Source organism: Aulonocara sp. 'chitande type north' Nkhata Bay, linkage group LG8, assembly GCF_057382095.1.
Source record: "Aulonocara sp. 'chitande type north' Nkhata Bay isolate Kocher_YH1m ecotype deep benthic linkage group LG8, A_spYH_male_GT1.1, whole genome shotgun sequence".
Classification (NCBI taxonomy): domain Eukaryota; kingdom Metazoa; phylum Chordata; class Actinopteri; order Cichliformes; family Cichlidae; genus Aulonocara; species Aulonocara sp. 'chitande type north' Nkhata Bay.
The window spans coordinates 18751243-18764836 of NC_141351.1; the positions used below are offsets into that span (position 1 = coordinate 18751243).

The following is a 13594-nucleotide window of genomic DNA, read 5'->3' on the forward strand; positions in this document are numbered from 1 at the left end:
AGCCACCCCATTGGTGGTGAGTGTGGAGGGAATTATGATATTAAATGCAGAGCTGTAGTCTATGAAGAGCATTTTAACATAATTCCCCCTTCTAGTGTCCAAGTGAGTAAGTGATGTGTGGAGGAGATGAGAGATGGCATCGTCTGTGGAACGATTTGGACGGTAAGCGAACTGTAGTGGGTCCAGTGTGTCTGGTAGTGAAGAAATGATGAAGTCTCTGACCAGGCATTCAAAGCACTTCATCATTACTGAGGTGAGGGCTACAGGGCGATAGTCATTGAGAGAAGCAGGGTGGGGTTTCTTCGGGACAGGAACAATGATGGACTCTTTAAAGCATGTGGGGATGACCGACTGAGATAAAGAGATGTTGAATATCTCAGTGAACACAGGAGCTAGCTGGTATGCGCAGTCTCTGAGGATACGACCTGGGATGCCGTCTGGTCCTGCTGCTTTCCTGGTGTTCACTCTCTTGAAGGCTCTCCTTACTTCATGCTCGGAGATGACGAGCACGTTTCCGGTGCTGGCAGTATCTTCCTGTCTGCAGCCGTTAGCGCCGCTAGCACTAGCATCGTTGGAGTCCTTAGCTGCAGCCTCGAAGCTGCAGCTGCAGCTAAATATTTAACAGTAATAAAAAAGAAAAACATATATTTAACAGTAATAAAAGAAAATAAAACAAAACAATTTAGCAGCAATAAGTGAAAAAAAACCCATTACAGTAGAAAAACACCAAACAGCAAATATTTTTTAGCAGAAAAACAATTTCTGCAATAAGAAAAAACCTGAATTCAAAAATCCAACCACTCTACAGGACCCCCTTTAATTTGTTTCTTTTATTCTTTATTTTTTTTAAGTGTACTATGTCGCAGCGGTCTGCCAGGGGTGTTCTTTTTTGGTGTGTGTTTTAAAAAACCAGGGTCTTCAGACAGTGTGTGATCGGTTTTATACATGGCGACGGTCTTATGTATGCCTGTGTTAGATATGGCTGATAAAGGTTGTTACGGATTCAGATATTGAGGGTGAGCACAAAAACAATAATGGTCCAGAAGAGCTTCGGTCAAAGAATGATTTTAATGAACACACGCGTGGGGAGATGGACACTGCCCGCAGACAGCATCGATCTCCGCCCAATAATACACAAACGGTTGTTTTATACCATCAGAGTTTGGTTTATGACGCCCCCTCATGCGTCAAACAGATACAATTCACATACAATAATATTGACGACTTTCGACATATATGGAAGGAGCCTTCTCTCCGTCTCGAGGCCAGGTGCCGACTCTCACTTATCTCCTGGAGCATACTTTTGCAGCTACAGGCATTTGCAAACTGTTATTCGAACTCCTAGCCTAAACATGAGCCCAACTGTTGTCTGTGTGTGTGTGTCGACCTCCAACGCATTCAGCCTCACCCCGCCCGTTGGCGCTTCTAACCTTTTCCCAGACAGAAGCTCTCAGTGGTATGTGTAATAATCTTAACTAAAAGTATGTGTGACCTATTGAATAAATGTTTTACCAAAAATGCCCCTACTCAAGGCTTAATAAAAGAATGTAAAATATGTGTTGTGCAGTGTTGGTCAAGTTACTTGAAAAAAGTAATCAGTAACTAATTACTGATTACTTCCTCCAAAAAGTAATCCCGTTACTTTACTGATTACTTATTTTCAAAAGTAATTAATTACTTAGTTACTTTTTAAAAACACGATTTACAACCTGAATAGGTGATAAAGCGATAGATCTTTCAGCCCAATTCTACTTTTTCTACATAATCCATCATACAAAATGTAATCAAATGGAAAAGTCCCTTTTTAAAACTTGTTTTATTAGTTTTAATCTTTTAACTTTATGCATCAAGCAAAAATTTAATTATATGCACCATTCTCTGACTGGAAGAAATTTGTTTAATATTTAAACCTATTTTCTGCACATTCCAGCACATAAAATACTTTTTTTGTGTGTCTTTACACTCACTCTTTCAAATAGATGCAAGTAAAACACAGCAGAAAATAAATAAAGTCAAAGACTAGCGGTCCTTTTGCTCTATTTTCACCTGTAAAGCATGGACACATATTGAAGCCATTCAATAGAGACGTTAGAAAATGTCTTATTCTGCTCAACGTATTTCCCATCATACGTGAGAGCGAGCGTGTCTCTAGGCAGAAACAGCGTTTTATACACACCCATACTTAATGCAGCCAAGGTGGTATACGTGAATGGATCAACTTGGGTACAACCCAGTAGCGTGTCACGATAAATGCTGCATGCTTTACGCAGGACATCAACATCGTTAACACAGTAACGCCTGAGTTCAGCCTGAAAATCAAAGGGATTCTGTGAGGCAACCTGGTACCATTCCATGAATCGCACCTTATCGCTTTCAGACATGTGCTCATAGCCGTAGAAGGAGGGGTCTGGGTACGGGCTCACATAATGCTCATTATCGTATTAAACCTGTGTGGGAAATGGCCCTTCTGCAGGTCTTGAAAACCTAAAGCAGAGGGTATTTTGGCAAGGCCCATGGGTAAAAAGCTGAACAAATCAATCCACCGCTGGTCATAGTCCCTGTCATGCATTAAAATCACACGGCTGCCGCTCATTATGACACTAGGTGTTATGCTCTGTCTGACAAAGTACTCGAGGAGTATGTAGTTATCAAACCCAGATGCATTATGTGCTATGAAAGTGTACCCACGAAATCTTGGGCGTCTGTAATATTAAATGTGAACTGTAAAAGCGGCAGTTGCTAAAGAAAAGGGTCCTGGGCCGTTCTCCCGAACTCCTAAAAATTAAGCTTTTGTTTTAGGAAAAAAATAGTTTAAATATCCTGTAATATGTTAACACAACACCTTTAAAAATACAATAATAGGTTTTGTTTTACTTACCGTTTACGATGTCCATGTTATAAAGAACGATGTTAGTGTTGATGATCGCAAAGAAAATGGCGTGCTCCGCAGCAATCTTGACGGGTAAATGGCTAAGGGTTTCGGACTCTGAGCGTGTTTTATATAGGATGGGTGTTTCCAAAAAGAAAGGTATGTCTCCAACCAATTTAAATGAGACCCTTCAGGGCTTTTGTCTTCTCAAGGAATTACATATGAACCGATACTTCAGGCAATAGGCGGGGTCCCCATCCGACTGGTACACCTGCCGGCTTTTACCTTTTCCTAAGGAATCCCAACAATTAAATGATACCCGCAGTGGGCTTTTGCAATCCTGAACAAATTCAAACAATTAGCCAGCTGTTGAAAAGACGGAGCGGGTCTGGGCGACTGGTTTTAGAGGTATCACTGTAGCGTTTATTTTCTAAAGGGCTGAATGTTATTTGCGACCATCTGTTGTGTTAAAAACTACTCTGAAACCATGAAACCCCTTACAGAAGAAATGCTTTGTTAATGCACACTGCGAAGCAAAACGCCATCCACTCCGCCTGCAAAACAAAAAATTGCTTTTAAGAACACATATGTCTGCATAACTGAATGTTGAGATACACCTAAGTGATAAAAATAGTTTAATTAAAAACCCTATGGTTTGATTAAATTAAAACCCAGTTAAAAACACATAAACTCATATAAACCTATAAACTCATGTAACCCCTCTGACGCCCTGTGGTGTTTCCACACATGAACTTGCATACCCCCACCACACCTGAACGCGCATGCGCACACGCACGAAACCGTCAAACAGGTTGTCAAACCGGTTTGGTTGGCCGCCATCTTGAACTAGTGCCATCGTATTACTACTGACACACATACACCTACACACAGATACATACACTTAAACACACAGAGATCAGCAATAAAACACACACACACACAGCTTCAGAACAATGTTTATCTTACATAAAGGGGAAGGTATGGCAAAATGACGACTACAGGGTTCATACCTACACTCAGAAAAATTATGGTTCTTAAATGGTTCTTCAGATGTCTTCATGGTTCTTTAAAAAACCATCATACGTCAAAGAACCTTTTTATTTTGTGGATGGTTCTTCAGATATAACAAATGGTTCTTTAAAGAACAAAAGGTTCTTCATCCTTAGCAATCTAAGTTTGATGGTGTAAATGGCATAAATATTTATTCACTATAATGAGGCTGTGAATTATACTGTGTGTTTTCTTTGTGTGCATGTGTGTGCGAAGGGGGAGGGCGGGATACCTGGCAATTACCCTTTAAGAGAAGATGGTAGGAAACTGAATATTCAAATAAAAGTTAGAAATATTTGCAAACAGTAGACACAATACACACATTCAAATACTGTACTTTAGTTTTAAATTTTAATAAAGCATTACTATTTTCTACTCCAAGGCATTACTTTTGAGATTATTATATATTTTTGAAAATATAGCATAATGATAATACTAGTTATTGTAAACTTTACAAACCACCCAGCAGTATGTAAAGTCAAATTATAAAATACAAGTAAATAACAATTGCAGAACAGAATGTCAGTGTAATGAACACACACTTCGTTTTGACAAAGCACAGCTTAGGTAAATGATCTGAGTAGTTGTTCATCACTGAGCAATTTGTTAATATGTGTTTCGAGCCAAATAAATGACAGGGAGAGAGAGAGTGACGTCAGACACGTCATACTATAACCTCCCGGGAGCGGACGGAGGGGGTCAGTCGTTGAGATGCGCATGCGCAGACAGAGTGTGCGAGCGGCGGGCCTTGACCTTTCGGGAAAAAAAACTCACGGACGGTGACAGCGAAACGGATAACAGTCTTCAGTACCTGCTGGACTTTGAAGCTGTGGATTCTGGGACTGTTAGAAAAGGTAAAACATTTTCATTAAAACCTTATTACTGTTTTGTTTTTGTTACTCGTCATTGTAGCTTGCTGTTAATGTTGTGCTAACAGTAGCAATTAGCTAGATACGTTAGCCGTTGAGGTCAGCGCAATTTAGTATCCAACTGTTTTCCTAACAAAACCACTGTTATAATTAAGTGAAGCTGCTCCCAGCTAATTTGAACCTTTGGCTTCTAAAATATGTGGTTCAATTGCGTGCTGCGTACATAACCCAATGTCAGCTAGACCGAAATTAAAATTTAATATATTATTAAAGTCACTAAAATGGCGCCTGAAGCCTGTTGTGATGTGAGCTCTGTGTCTGCTCTAGAAACTCTGAAATTCTGTAGATCTGAGCCGTACATTAAATACTCACATGAACCTGTACTTTGAATTCTGTATGAGCTGTATAAAATACAGCTATGCATAAGAGTTTTGAATGAATAATTAGATTAGATGACTCTTTATTGTCTAATCTAATTATATACAAATGAATAGAAATGTGACATGAGAAGGTGTGTCTTTGACTGTTCCTGCATAACTTAGTTTCGGACTAGTTGACAAGTTATGCTCTGGTCATTTGATGTTTCCAAGATAGATGTTCTTTTGTACTACTTACAAAGTCAAAGTTTTTTAATTATGCTAGAATACTGGAAGACAATCAACTTTTAGTGTTTTCCGCATATTAATTATTCTGAAATAGAGACGGTGACCCTAACTGTACAGAAGCACTAAACAACTGACAATCTAACAGACATCATTGGCCTGAGCCGTCATGCACAGTGAGTCTGATCCTTTGCTGTGAGAGTCTGACAAGCATGTTTCTGGTCAGTTTGGAAGAAATAATATCACAATGTTGATCTTTCTTTCCAACATTCCTTCTCTTTTACAACATAAACTATGATCAAAGGTACTTATGTTCACAGCATGTAATAATACTGACAGTCCAGGGCATTGTGGTCTGTTGAGCTAGGGTTAGGGTTAGCAATTCAGACATATGTAATCAATATTAAACGTCTCTGACGTGGGCCACTGTCCGCAGTGTTGGGAAATCCATACCGGGCTGGAACGAGTCAAGGTAGGTGAGCATCCACGAGAAGACACGGCAGATGCATCCTACTAATACTGACAGGACCAGGAGACTCCAGAAACCGAGCATCTTCTCTTCAGTGCCATCCTCGCCTGTCACCCTCTCTGCCCGCAGCTCTTTGAGTATGGGGTAGATAAGGGCGCAGAGAAACCCTTATTACTAATTTGTATTATAATTCAATTTTCATGAAATATTCATATTCAGTATTGGTCCTTTTATATTATAACCACGTATCCACCCAGGCTCACGGTGGGGCAGGGCTCTGTCCTGGGATGCTTGAGTACAAGGTAATGTACACCCTGACGAGGTATCCAGTCTGTCAGAATTGTTTTCAATATTTGGTTAAAAAACATGAGTGACAACAAAAATCCAACTAGGATTCTTGCATATGATGAATGAAGTCTGTCTTTGACTGTATTGTCCAGCTGATCCATCAAACCCCCAGCAGGTGAACCTTATTCATGACATAACACGGCAACAATGTAAAAAATGAAACAGCAACAGTCTAAATGTAAAGTGCATTCTAAAGTCCTCTTCAATAAATCATATGCAAAGAGTCATTTGGGACTGTAAAACGTGAACTACAGAACCCAGAGTCTTCATCATTAAATCTCTGGTTGCTTCATTTTTCTATCCTATATCAGATACTTTAAGGTTAGGTTAGGTAAAGTTGCATTCTCATGGTGAGGCAAAGTGCTTTATGTGTGTGTGTGCGTGTCATGAACGGCTATAAAAGGCCTATAATTAAAGAAAGCGAGGTTTGAGTTCGAGTTGCGGCAGACTGTCACTACTTGTAAATGGAACGCAGCCTCCCTACGGCGGACAGCTAATAACAGGAATCGGACGCGGTCCACCCAAGTCCACAGCAACCACCATAGCAACCGCCTAGCATGACCTTAAAAACATATTCTGTCTTCATAACTATCAAAAACATGAAATGATTTGCAAAGTGTGAAAGTGTTACAGCTGCAGAGAGCTATGGCGGTATCTTTGGAAGCTGTTTACATAGCTAATAATATACGATGTAACCATGGAGACAGTCACGTGAGCTAGCGGTGCATGTTTGCTACAGTGAATAAGGTGATTGCGTGCACACGCTGCAGAGGGTAAAGACATTACTTCAATATTGTTTTATATTGATATATATTTGCCTTCTGTTGACCATCACCTCAGGTTCACCATTACAGTTTCAGCATACAGATGCACACTGTCTAAATATGAACACATTCAAAAACTCATGTCTCAGAAATAAGCACAGCTGTTCATGTTTGTCATTAGATTTTTATTTGTAAGAAAATTATGAGCTTCATATTGTGCATTAAATAAAAGAACATTTCACAACTCTGAGTCAACAGAAACAGGTAACAGAAATGTCTCTAATGTGTACAGTGTAGTGTAAGCATTAAAAGATCATAAAGGAAACACTAACATTCATGTGAAACTAATTGTAATAAAAAAAATGAACAGGTGGTTTATAGATGTAAAAGAAAGAATCTGAAAACAACACTTTTTTGGTCTAAGTGATCAAAGTAGAAAACAAAACTGGTGTTCAAGAACAAACCGTAGCTGCACTAATATTACACATCTCCATTGTTGTGGTGAACAGACATGTTGCTTTTAAAACCACATGCAGTGTGTGACCGTGACTATTCACTGAGACCATGAACGCCACTTCGCTGAAGCCTTCGCCTTCGCCTTCTTCTTCTTCTTCTTAATTGGAAGCAGAAGGAGCACGAGCTGCTCTGATCTACTGAAAGGAAAAAGCAGAACATCTGAGTTGAAACCAGTCAGCTGAAATCATTAAGACAGGAACAAATTCAATGCAGTGTCTCAAGTGGCTTAGCCTGTTACAACTGTTGATACAAGCTAAATACGGTTAACACACAGTGTCAGGGAGCTCCAGTGTGGGAACTAGTGGCTTTAGGTTTGTAGTCATTTAACTTTCATCCATTCATTCATTTAATTCAGGAGGAAGAAATGCCAGGTTGGTGCAGGCTGGTTACATGCATTTGGTCCCATGCTGTCTTTAACTAAATGACTTGGTTCACTTTATGGCTGGGCTGTATGTGGGGTTATATCATGTTATTTGGGCAGGAGTACCTGTCCTCTGTTAGACTTAGAAAGTTTCTCCATAAGTAGAGTTTGTAACTCTTATAGCACATCTGTGGCTGACAGCTTTTTGGTGGCTCTTTTTACCCCACACTGGTTGTGAGTGTGTAAATAGCCCCACTAGTTCTTTTGGGTTGCAGTTAACTTGGGAGGAAGAGGTAGGTCTGCCATGACTAGATGATTAACAATTATCTGGGATACATAAATTTCATAATGCATGCATATATCTCTATAAACCTGGCCTGAGGGCTGCCATTTTTTACATTCAGTTATTTCTTTGTTGAATCTAAATAATAAATGTGTCACAGTTAAACTGACACTGGTCAGTGTAAATGGCTCATTGGGAAACAGACAGAGGTGGGACCAAGTCATTGTTTTGCAAGTCTCAAGTAAGTCTCAAGTCTTTATCCTCAAGTCTCAAGTCAAGTCTCAAGTAATGTCAGGCAAGTCAGAGTCGAGTCTCAAGTCACTGGTGTAAAAGTCCAAGTAAAGTCACAAGTCTGAAATTTTGAATTTCAAGTCCTTTCGAGTCATTAAAAAAAACGAAAAAACGCATGTTGCAGTTATATGCTAAATGTAAATATTAGACCATGTAATTTTTAAATCTGTTTTTCTCAACACATGACAAAATAGTGAACTTAGAAAATATACACAAATTGTGAAATTGCACCTCTTTAAAATGCAGCTCAATTAAACCTAGCTCCAAGAATAATTTTCACCGACAGTTCTGAGATAAGCTGCATGTTATTCTTGGATGCGGTTGTAGGACCGGCTTTAAAATCGCATGACAAAAATATCATATACATTAAAAAAAAACTGCATCACCAACGTAGCCTGGACAACATTTGCTAGTTAGATGAAGTCAGCTATCTCATCGTAGCATATTTATATGCATATTTATAATCATACGGTTCTTGGAGTGAGTGCATACACTCATGAAGTTTAGTAACTTCAGGTCACTGCAACAAGCCCAGGTACAGTTTACCGATGGATGGGTACAGGACCTTGAAATGCACCGTGTAGAACGAAAGACCATCGTACGTATCATAAGTTTACCAGTCTCACAAATCGTCGTCATAAATACACATTCGTTAACCGTTTATTAATAGGACCTTTGAGCTCAACGATAATTAATTAGCAGTGGAAATAATTTCTGGTACGCGTTACAGAAATGTAGCAGTGACAATAATACTGTATGCTGTAATCGTACTGGGCAATTAGTGATACAAAACAACTGTTTTACCCTGTGAATAAAAGTATATGTTTTTGTCAATGTACCATAATAACAGAAGCGAAACGCAATATTGTGTCAGGACAATTCACTATTTATGCACAATAAACAGCATAGCATAGCGCGACAATTTCTGTTCAGTGCCAGACTTGCTTGTAACCTATATCACCAATTATGTTAAGAAAAATGACATATTAACTACTAAAAAACACTGACCTTCGTGTAAATGCTTGGAGCAGACTAACCTGTGAGCTGGAGGGTTCTGGGACGTTATATTTGGTCTTTGAATGGCTGCGATCCAGGCCATCCGTCGCCTGTTTGTCACTTCGGAAACATGGCTGAACAATTTCTCTTCAACGACGTAATCCGATAACAACCGATCTCTTTACCCGTCGGCTTCCCGTGGCTGTCATGCGACCGGCTATTGCAGTTAATAATACAACAGCTTCTTGCCATTTTTGTGTTTCTTTTTATCGCTGTATAACTGATTTCAATTGAAAGCCTGCGTGCGCTAGTACCTCTTGCCACGAGTTCCCAGAATCCTTTGCGGTTCTACCCGTGAATGACGTCACATTTTCAATCTCTATATAATATGCATGTTAAATTTTATATTTGGGGTAAAATATCAAGTCTTTTCAAGTAAACCGGTTCAAGTCCAATTCAAGTCCCAAGTCATTGGTGTAAAAGTCCAAGTCAAGTCACAAGTCTTAGAACATTTTTTCAAGTCAAGTCTAAAGTCATAAAATTAATGACTCGAGTCCAAGTCATGTGACTCAAGTCCACACCTCTGGAAACAGAAACCTTTAAATTAAACCCTATCACCTGATATCGAGTGTCAAACAATATCAAAGCTGTAAAAGCTGTTTACAGTCAGAATTTATAAAACTATGATTGTAAATAAATTCAAACAAGTGAGCTTTTCTCTTTGTGCTGAATATCAACACTGTGGTTTCTTAGACTGTAAGCTTTACTTCAGCACAACCAGTTGCAGAAGCTGCCACTCCAAATGTCTTTTGATAACACGAAAAAAATACCTTTTCAGTCCACGGCCTGAAGTTCTTCTCTGACATCTTCTGCCATCAGCTTTGTCTGCTGGTTTGAAGACAATAAACCACAAAAAAGATGATTTAGTCACTTTGTTTGCATCATGCAGCTCGAATGTGTCGTGTAACGATGTTGAATAGCCGTCGTTATCCCTCTGCTGTGTCAGTAGGATTGTATTGTACAGCATCTCATTGATATGTGAGGAATGCTAATGTAACATGATAACAGACTTACATCATTAAAACATAAAGGACAGGAGATATTTAGATATTTTTATATTTATATTACATTTTATAGCTGACGGATATTACTAAATAGATAGAATTTACTAAATAGCTGGATGAACATGAAAAATATGTCTATAATAACAAATGACCATGAGAGCCAGTAGAATTAATTCAACTGGACACTCGAAAGACGTCCTTAAATGCTCTTTAAGTGGCAGAACAGATAAACAAACAGTTAATTGCTTACTTGAGATGAAATCTGCTCAGCTACTTTGAAAACAGCTTCTAACTGGTTCCTCCTTTAACAGGATGACTGCTCAGGGGTAAGGCCATCATGTAGTCCAGCAATCTTTATGGTTCTGCTTTGATTCACCAGGAATTATTAGGGAAACCTTCCAGCGCCTCCTGTGAAAGACACAGGCATAAACACACAAACATTTATTAACATGTTCCACAGTCTTCCAGTTTGATTTTCTCATCCTGTGGACAACAACGTACAGGGATGCAGGTTTATTGTTAACTTTTGTAAGGTTTATTTAGTGAACATATCCAGCTGCAGCTCCACTGTGATCCTGAACTGGATAAGCACTTAAGAAAATGTGTCAATAAATGGACATACATCAACTTACTATATTTATCCAAACAGACGGGACCAATAATGCTTCACTGAGTTAGAGACTTTAATGTCTCTTCTATGTAAGAATGTCTCGTGCTGACATACTTGCAAACTTGACAACAAAGGTTTTTCAGACTGCATGTAGCTGTCCTCTATGTCAGCTCACACATTTACATTTATGTCACACTTATTTCTGCTTTCCCATTTTATAATTATTACTTACATTTTGATTAGATACCTTGAGTTTGTAAATGATCAGATTACATAATTGGAATACAATGTATCCAATTCAGGGTTGCGGGAGGATGAAGCCTATCCCAGCTGATACAGGACAAAGACAGGCTGCCAGTTTATTGCAGGGCGAAAACAATATGTGTAACAGAAAATCCACTTAAATGTTTGATATTTCTTATAATAATCATAATTATGACTATTATTTAAAGGTTTCTTTATAAATACATTTTGATTTTTTATAACCTCTAAAATATAAACCTGAGCTGTTTCAGATTCTGACCTCTGACCTCACTGCAGCTCCCTCTTGGAAGTACGTCTGCTTCTTGTCTACCCCCAGTGTTGACCGCCTGCCCTTGATATCACGTACTGTACCTGAGGAACAAAAAAGGACAAACACTTGCCTTCATTTAAGAAGTACATTCATACAGAGGTAATCTATGGAAACACACTAGTTGACCCGTCCCATCCTGGCAACAAACTGTTCCAACTTCTGCAATCTGGTAGAAGGTTCCGCATCTTCCGGGCAAGGACAGAGAGACTCAAGAGGAGCTTCTATCCCCAAGCCATCCGTGCCCTAAACACACACACCCGCCCTCTCACATCATCTATAATTGACTGAGACAGGACTCTCTTCCAGACACTCTAAACCAAGGCACAATGTACATTTCAATTCCTTTAATTTTAAATATGTTTATATTGTCTATCCTGTAAAATAGTCAGATGTCTATTCATATTAATGTACAGAATTCACCTGCTTGCTGCTACTACTGCACATTCACCCAGTGTATGTATGTATGTATATATATATATATATATATATATATATATATATATATATATATATATATATATATATATATATATAATGTTCTTCCTCTACACCCCCCCCCCCAATTTTTGCACATGTCGAGGAGCGTGTCAGGCTACATTTCACTGTGTGTTATACTTGTATAACTATGCATGTGACAAATAATGAACCTTGAACCCCCTTGAACCCTTGAAACTTGCACATATTTATTATAGATGCACTGAAGCTAATCGAGATATTTGCTGTCAATCTGTGGCTGCGATTAAACACTTTACTGAAAACTTTATTAACTAGTAACTTCATCAGTCATGACAGAAGCTAATATTTCTGTGCTAACATCGTTTAAACAGTAACAGCTTTACTCCAATATAAGCTAACGTTTACACCGTAACTTTAAGCTAGCACCATAAAGACGGTAAAACACGTAATAATATCTACAAATGCATCTTAAAGCTGTTATATTAGCACTCTGTGTAGTACTAACATAACCACATTAACATTACTGACACTCGCTGACTTTTAATAGTCATTCTATAAATGCTGTCCGTTTAAATGGTCTTACCTGTACACACTGCATATCCACCGGATTCCAGCCAGAGTGGATTCTGGAGTCTTCCCACGCTCCTGTTAGTGATCCTCCATCTGGATGGATGAGAACAACCTTCTGAGCAATCTAGCAGGAGATGGCCCATATCTATGGGACTGATTTGTGCTAATAACGCCCATTGTATGGACTGATAACAGCCGAAGCGGGTGAATAAAGTCACCCAGTAGCTAGCTGTGCCATTACCCAGCATACACCACTCCCTCCGTAAATGCAATAAACGATACAAAAGTATCGTTCTACCTGTTTTTCAGGTAGTTGTTTACATTATATAATTTATTGTGTTCTGTATACGTCACTACAATGTGATTTGGAAAATGTCTAAATATACCGACAACAGGCACTTCCGCGGCAATCTCTTCAATCGGAGGACCCTTCACGTCAATTCCCGAGGCGAGAGGGGTACCCTGCACGTCCATAAGTGAAGCAGAGGGAGCCTGACCATGCGTCACACGTTTGACGAGTTGGGAGTGAGAACGTGTTGTCTGATCACCACCAGTAGTCTTGCCCAAGGACACAACGACCGCGACTGTCCAAGCCGGGGCTCGAAACGGCAACCTTCTGATTACAAGGTGAACTCCCAACTCTTGAATCACGATCGCCCTTGCCAAAAGGTAAACAGACCGGTGTTACATAATACACAACCTGAGTAGTACTCAAAGCGCTTTAAACAATTTTCTTTATTCATCCATTCATGGAAGCATTTTTTATGCTTAAGTCTTTTCTATCTAACATTCACACATTCATGGAAAACAACTTTGTGTTAGTAGTTTGCCAGGGTGCTTGGAATGCAGGCTGGCGTGACCAGGGAATTAAAATGTTCTTGTGCATGTTTATCCCTTTGTTG

At 39.2% G+C, this 13594-nt stretch overlaps 1 long non-coding RNA gene across 5 annotated transcripts; it reads right to left on the reverse strand.

Moving 5' to 3' along the window:
• Positions 1-7182: 7182 nt before the first annotated feature.
• On the reverse strand, positions 7183-13286 carry LOC147323621 (uncharacterized). Of its 5 annotated transcripts, XR_015130768.1 has the most exons (6): positions 13079-13286; positions 12706-12785; positions 11616-11707; positions 10733-10890; positions 10249-10306; positions 7183-7624 (listed from the first exon to the last, which is right to left on the reverse strand). It is a non-coding gene; the product is annotated as an uncharacterized LOC147323621 (long non-coding RNA). The 5 variants fall into 5 exon arrangements; XR_015130769.1 differs by lacking the exon at positions 13079-13286 and having other exon boundaries at positions 7183-7621; positions 10249-10303; positions 12706-13069; XR_015130767.1 differs by lacking the exon at positions 13079-13286 and having other exon boundaries at positions 10249-10303; positions 12706-13069.
• Positions 13287-13594: the final 308 nt, after the last annotated feature.